Genomic DNA, 7,936 nt, shown 5'->3' with positions numbered 1-7,936 from the left:
CAGGTGGAGGTATGCAATTGCTATTGCAAGCCATTTTAGTGACCTCTTCTATCTGTAAAGGTAATCATGAAAGCCTCTGCCCTAAATAAACATGAAGAACAGAGATCCTTAATGATATTCCATGGGCATATAGAGAAATAAAACATTTACATTAAATCATTTTGATTTAATGACATCAGTTATTGCAGCATACCTGAGTGACGCAAAAAGGAAATAATATGTTACTAACTCCTCTCTCTGCCAAACAATTCCTGAGACTGAGAAATAATTTTAACAATCATGAAGATTGTGATATGCAATCAAGTGATATAATGTTATTTGAGCTGATTCTACATTTATTCAATATGTGACAGGTTAGAGAACTACATATTTAACTGGACATGGGAGAGTCATCATCTTAGAATAACATTGATCTAAGAAACATTGATTTGAAGAAACTTCAAATGCTACATATGCATATGACCTAGGATACAATCCACCAAAACAAATTATATTTTGAAAAGTCTTTGGCTAATGTATTGCATCATATACTTTTTAAAATGTTTTATTTATTTATTTTTAGAGGGAGAGGTCGATTTGTTGTTGCCTCTTACATACCCCCAACTAGGGATCTGGCTGCAACCCAGGCATGTGCCCTGACTGGGATTGAACCAGTGACCTTCTGGTTCATAGGCTGGCACTTAATCCACTGAGGCACACCAACCAGAGCTGTATCATATGTTTTATAAAAAACATTGTCAATGGACAGACATAGTTTCCAAGGATGAGCCTAATTTTGATGGGATATAAAAGGTACAATAAACATACGATTTCCTGAATGCTGAAGTTTTTATAGTTCAAAGGGAAATTGGTTCTAGAGATTTTCTTAAATGTAGGATGACCAATTAATATAAAACAAATGAATAAAGTAGAATATTAAAAAAAGAAAAAATAAAAATACCTTCTTTGACCAGATTTTAGTTTTCAACTTTACATACTTTATTCAGTTACAAAACTAGAAAGTAAATCCATTGTTTTATGAGTTATGAAACTATTATTTTGTTTTATGAGTTATACAACTTCCATTATTTTAACATGAATTCATATATGACCTTAAATTTAATTTATGAAATTTATAAATAGATATCTAGCCTTCTTAACTTATTAAAATATTACTAGTCTTCTCTTTATTAATACAGTTATTAAACAGTATTTTAGGTTTAAGCAAGAGCTGCTCCCATAATCTGTATGGGTTTTGGGGGGATTAACAGTTGGAAATTCAAAGTGATCAGCTAATTTGACACTGTTAATCTCAAGTCAAAGACAAAATTTACTGTCTAAAACAGCTTTCAAATATTAATAAACATGCGATTTACGCAAAAAAGGTACATTGCCAATTTATGCAACCTACATGGGTATTATTTATTTATTTTTAAAAATCCGCACCCAAGGACATACTTACTGATTTTAGAGAGAGGGGAATGCAAGGAGAGACAGAGGGAGAGAAACATCAATGTGAGAGAGAAACATCGTCTATCAGTTGTCTCTCATAGATGCCCTACCGCGGGACTGAACCCACCACCTAGGCATGTGCCTTGACTGGAAATCAAACCTGTAACCTCTCAGTTTACAATATAATACCCAGCTGAGCCTTACCAGCCAGGGCTACATGGGTATTATTATTAATAATATCAGTTTCACTCTCAACATCACCCAGCTTAAACAATAAATTATATAGTACCTCTACAAAAATATGTGTGCCTATATAAAGTTTATTATAGAAAGTGAAATGAATGCTGAAATTTGCAAATATTGATTAAATTTAGATATGCAGCATTGACACTCTATCATTCACACCTATTGTGATATCTAATAATTAATGAGTCCTCAAAAATATTTATTAAGTAAATTAATGGATAGTTACAGTAGATGAGATGGATAATGTAAATGGCAGATTTGAGGTTCAAAAAGATTTGTAATATGTGGGAATCAGCTGACTGAGACCAAAGTTATATATGAATAGCAATTCTGATTATTTTCAAAAATTGTCCTTCAAAAACATGACAAAAGATTTTTACATGTAAAATGTATAAAAAATTATTAATTAATTATTAATTTCTTCCCAAGAGTAATATTTTTGAAACAGTGAAAGAAAATAAGATGATTGATTTTACAATTTGCATAATATTAAGTTATACTAATCAAGAAGGCAAAAATACTACACTATTCTGAACCGAATTCATGTCTGCTTTGTTTAGCTTAGGGGTTTAATGATTTAGAAGAAGAGAGCCTCTGAGATTGTAGAGGATATTTTTAAACCAGCTCAGCATTTGCTAAGGGAATTGGGACTTTTTAGCATGGAAAAGAGAATACTTAACAGGTTATAATAATCATTTGCAAATATTTGGAATACTGTAATATATAGAAAAGTGTTCAGGTTTTGTTTATCTCCAGAGGGCAGAAATGAGACCAAACCAATAAGTGAAAATTTTAAGAAGGCAATTTTTGGCTGTATGTTAGAGGACTCTGCCAGAAATTAGAACTGTTTAACAGTCTAATGAGCCATTTCAGAAAGTATGGGATACCACATGTTAGAAATGTCCATCTTTCAGGAATAGAAATTATTTCTCCCTTGGCAGGAAAGGTTGGATATTGAAGATCCTTCACAGCCTTCAAATTCCATATATTTATGATAACATTCTATCATCCTGAGAAGTATTGGTTGAATGAGTTATGAATGTACTGACATGATTAAAACAGGAATTTCTAGGCCATTCAAACCCAAGTGTACAGTCAATGTATTAGAGGAATAACTACAATTATGGCAGGATTTTCTATCCTTTGACCTTCAGTAGAATAGTTACAATGTCAGAATCTCAATGTTCATCTTTCTCTGGACAGATCAGGAGGAGTGGTTCACAACTTTTATTTGAGAGCCATTAAGCCTCTGTCTTTTCTCATCTGTCACAATGATGCTCAACAATAATGTCATTTCTTCCAAGTTAGTGGAGGGCTGGTGTTCATTTCCATTATTTGTCTTGCCCAGTTATCTTTTTTTTTTAAGCAGGGGATTTTTCCACTGTGTTGTGAAAATGTTCTCACCATCTTTTAGTCACTGTTGCAGAAATTAATGATGACATCATTCACTGTATTTACATGTTATTCCTACTCTGAGGACAAAGGGCATTCTTCGACATTTTCTTTTCTTCTGTTTTTTTTTAATTGACATAACACTATCTTTTACTTTGTTTTACTTTTTCAAGATTCACAGTGTTTTATGTTCTAGTTTTTAAATTAATTTGTTCTTTCGGTGTAAAACTTTCTTGTATAAATTAGAAATTAACATGTTTGCCTTCAGGATGGTTTGCAAGACAATCAGGGCAATTTTACATCAAGGAAAAGTATACGAACTTTCATTGCCAATGATATTCTTTTTCCATCTGCACTCTATTCAAGAAGAAGGGAGAAAAATATTTGATTCTCATTTACTTTGACTTTTCATTCTAACTGTTCTAATTCACCATATCTTTTCCATGTTTTGTTATTATTCAGTGAAGATTGCAGTAGACATTTATTGATTTCTTTTGGTCCAGCACCCCTGCTTTCTCTTCACAGGAAACTGCTGAAATCTATTACCATATCCACCAAGTACCAGTAGGGGTAGGAGAGCAGAGAGCAGGACTGTAGCCCTGATTGATTCAAGATGAGTTAGTCTTCATGTGGAGATCAGTTTTTCATGGCAGAAGGAAAAAGAGAAGGAGAAATGAAACAAGAAAGGCAAACATGCTAAGGGACTGGTTCTAGTTGTTTCTGAGACCCAAGGACATCCCTACTACACAAAATCCTACATTCAGGAGTTGTAACTCGTTCTGAATTACAATAAATTCACTTTCTTAAAAAAATTTATTGATTTCACAGAGAGAGAGAGGGAAGGAGAGAGAGCAAAAACATATATTTGTTGTGTCACTTATTTATGCATTCATTGGTTGATTCTTGTATCAACCAATGGCACATGTCCTGAATGGGTATCGAACTGCAATCTTGCAAATCAGTGATGCTCTAACTGATATAGCTACTTGGCCAGTGCTTGGCCAGAGCTTGCAATGAATTCCCTATTAACAATGCTGGGAGAGTGGGATATCTGGTTACTGACAACGAATGAATTAATGAGTAATTTGAAAACATAAGAACTTAGAATAGTGTTTGTGATCTCTTCATGCATTAATTAACCTTGAATTACAGATCTGACACAACCCCTTGATTCTATTTTGTCACATTTGTTTTAATTTTCTTCTTTTAAACATATATTTTGAGCCCAAATTCAGGATCCCCATTCTTCTGCCACCAGACAGATGTAACACCATCACTAAATAGGATATCGTATGAAATCCATTGGCGTCTTGTTCTCTTTCCTTTATTGGTCACCTGAGGTTCCTTCACCTTCAGCGAGTGTCATAGCAGCTAACATCTTAGCTCGTTCCTTCCCAAATAGCTCTTCACTGAGCAGGACCTGCCTGGCCTGGGTTTTTTTTTTTTTTTTTTTGCCTGATTTAGCAAATAAAAATGTAAGATACAGTTTGATTTGACTTCCTGACAAACAACATATATCTTTCAGTATAAGTATACCTTATGCACTTTCTGGGACATACTCACACCATGAAATTATTTACTATCTAAAATTTTAATGTGACTAGGGTCCAGAATTTTATCTGGTAACTCTATGCCTAACGTGGTATCCTCTTCCCCTTTCATCTCTTTGCCCTTCCCCAAATAGTAGCTAAGAGCAATGTGGGATTAGATTACTATTGTTAACATGCCATTGATGCTTAAAAACGACAGGCTCGATTCCATTGAACAGTGACATTGAACCATTAATTATTATTCTAAAACAAAATGTACAACTTGGCCAGCTTTCTTGCCAGCACTTAAAAAGTAACTCGCGCAGTCAGAGAACACCCAGGGCCGCAGACATGGCACAGGGTCCAACTCCAAGTGTGGCAAACTTTCAGGGAAGGCTGAACTCTCAGTCTACACAATCTACACCCAAGTAGGGGCCCTGATAGAGAGAGTGTGAAGCCCTGAAATCTGAGATGTGAGCATCATGAGAACTTTGATTCTTCATATTCTCTGGAACCTTCTTGGCCAGCAAAAGTGGCACACCCTTTCTCATTGGAAGATAGAGAGACTCGTGACTCAACTTGCTTGAAGGCTATGCAGTCTTCAAATGAAACAAGTACCTGAAAGGCAGCCTGTGTCTTCCTCAAATAGACTTACTCCTGAAAGGCTGTGCTATCTCCAGGAGAAGACTGTACAGTGTCTGAAGTGGAGATTTCACCCTGCTTCTGGGGCTCTGCTAGAAATTCAGCATGATGGATGAGAAAAAGGCTGAAGTCAGCCTCCCCAATGGAAATTCTTGATTCCTTACCCAGTTTTCAGAACCGAGCTAATTCTCCAAAACAAAACTCACTGGCAGAACGTAGGGCAGGCCTGCAACACCATGGCGGTTTTTTCTTCAGCCCTTCCTGAACAGAACCACAGCCATTCATAAGGCGATCCTACAATGGGGAAAGGTGAAGATCCAGATGTTTCAAGGTTGTTGAAGATGGGATCTGATTGGTGCTTATACAGAGCTTTGTGGTACCCTCATAATGCCTCCATAAGAGTTGTTTATTTGCTGGAGATCAAATAACGAATGGAGGATGGCTGTTGCCCATTTCATAGAGGAGGCAGGGAGAACTAAATACAGACCTACCCAGTAGTCATTGTTAGTCCAATATGGGTAAGGGAAAAGGACATGCAGAGCAGTTGGCGGGACCCTCACATTCGTTCTGTGACCTGTGGAATAATAACTATTGTATTATCGAAGGACAGATGGATAGCTCTGAGGATGATCCATAATATATAACCAAAAACAATATCAACTATGAATGAGAGAGATCGTTGCTACCCTAAGACATAAAGATGCAGAGATTGTGGTCCACATTACATATTTAATTTATCAGTTAGGCTTTGAAAAAAAATGAACTACCAAAACGTTAATTAATTGGTGGCCTCAAATAGAGACACATTTCTAGATATAGTATCTTTTCCAATGTAGACTAAAATAGCCTCTAGTACGTGGTACACAGCTCTTGATGAGGAGAATGCATCCCTTTCTATTGCCATCGGGAAGAAGAATCATTAGGCATTCACGTTCACCGGGACAGATAATCATAAACACTTGTCCCAAGCCCTGACACAGTGCAGTCCGATAGGAACTGGACAATCCAGACATTTGGAGATATCATCTTTGCTTACCCCATTACTGTTATTATAATCATAACTAATGATCAGCAATTGCTAAGTACTCTGGATACCCTCATAAGATACATGTGCTCTAGAGGGAGGGAGTAGAAAACTCTGAAAGTCAGGGACCTGCCACATCAGGAAATACAGGGTCCAGCAGAAGGAATGCCTGCTTAAGTGTGGTTGGTAGGATAACAATATGGAGCTAATAATTTATAGTTTCAATTTGAACGTGTCCCCTAAGCTGCCATATGGTGTGCTTGATTGTGATATTGTTCTGTTACAGAAGACATGCTTATGGTTTTATAATAAAATATTTCGTAATAAAAAGGAGGTGTTATTTGTGCCAGACTCTGTATTTTGGAAGTCCCATCGTCTGGAGCATGTTGGTACATCCAGTCCCAAGTTACCTTGTAACTCTTTCAATCAGAGAAAATTCCATTTGAAGGTTGGAAACAGCATACCCCACACCTCGGACTCTTTCTCTGATCCTTTCACCAGGCAGTCTGGAAGGCTGCGATGTTTGCATTTGCCCAGAATGAGAAATGCTTCAGCAACAGGTCTAAGCTACAGTATGAGCAGGCCTGCCATAGGGCACGCAGACCAGTTGGTCCTATTACTAGACTTATCATCCATGTTTGAGAGAGATGTGCAGAGCCTCTGGCAAAGAGCACTGGAAGTGTCACAATCCATGCCCCTAAGGTTCTGGAGCAAGGACAGGCCATCTTTAACAGAGAACTATTCACAATTAGAAAAACAAATGACTGGGCCATGCTAGAAACGCAACCTTTGACCATGGCATTTCAAGGGCCCATCTGGTTGTAATTACCATCAGTGTGCTGTCAGGCCTGTTAAATCCTAAGTTTGACCAGGCCCAAGAGCAAACAATTTTAAAATAGAAGTTTCGTTTCTTGGGTAATGCTTACGGGTAAAACTAAGCTATAAAAGTCAAACCAAGCCACGTACACAATTGGTCTGGAGTTTCTATGTCACTTATAACTTCTGTGCCAATGCCTCACATGAAACTTTGCCATGTTCACATAGGTGCCACTTATCATGAGCTGATGAAGGAGGAAAAAGCCCAAGCCTGATCCATTCAAGGGTGTAATTGGCTGAAGTAAAAAATGGATTCCTACTGTGCTACCTTTGGGATGGTTCTAAAAGGAAACGGTGAGGAAAAAAATGCTTTTAGTGTGTCAAGCTTCAGACAGTGCATTTGATCATTCTCTTAGCTGAAAGAGAAAAATAGCCCATAGAAATGGTATACATAGACTTATTGATAGTAGTGAATAAATCGGCTGGATACTCAGGGGGGCTTGCATGAGTTAGGGTCAAAAGAGAGAAGATCAAATGTATACCATTCATTTGAATAGGGGATTTTGACAAAAATAATTATTCACTAGTAATGGATGGACTACTAAGGGATATAATTAAACTCTAGAACAGAAGATTCCAAAAGCAGCCACTACCTCTAGGGCTGAGGTAGAACAACCAAGAAAGGCACAAACTTGGAAGAACTCTATGGGAAGGGTGAGATGTACTCATAGAGCTCATTGGAAAGAATATAGTGGAGACCCATTAGATGGTGCAGAAATTCTCTGAGTTGCTGCAGAGGAAAGTGTACATTGGAAATACTCCTTGGGAAACTGGCCAGAGTGTCAGGCTGTGCCTA

Source organism: Phyllostomus discolor, chromosome 4, assembly GCF_004126475.2.
Source record: "Phyllostomus discolor isolate MPI-MPIP mPhyDis1 chromosome 4, mPhyDis1.pri.v3, whole genome shotgun sequence".
NCBI classification, from domain to species: domain Eukaryota; kingdom Metazoa; phylum Chordata; class Mammalia; order Chiroptera; family Phyllostomidae; genus Phyllostomus; species Phyllostomus discolor.
This window is presented reverse-complemented; position numbering follows the sequence as displayed.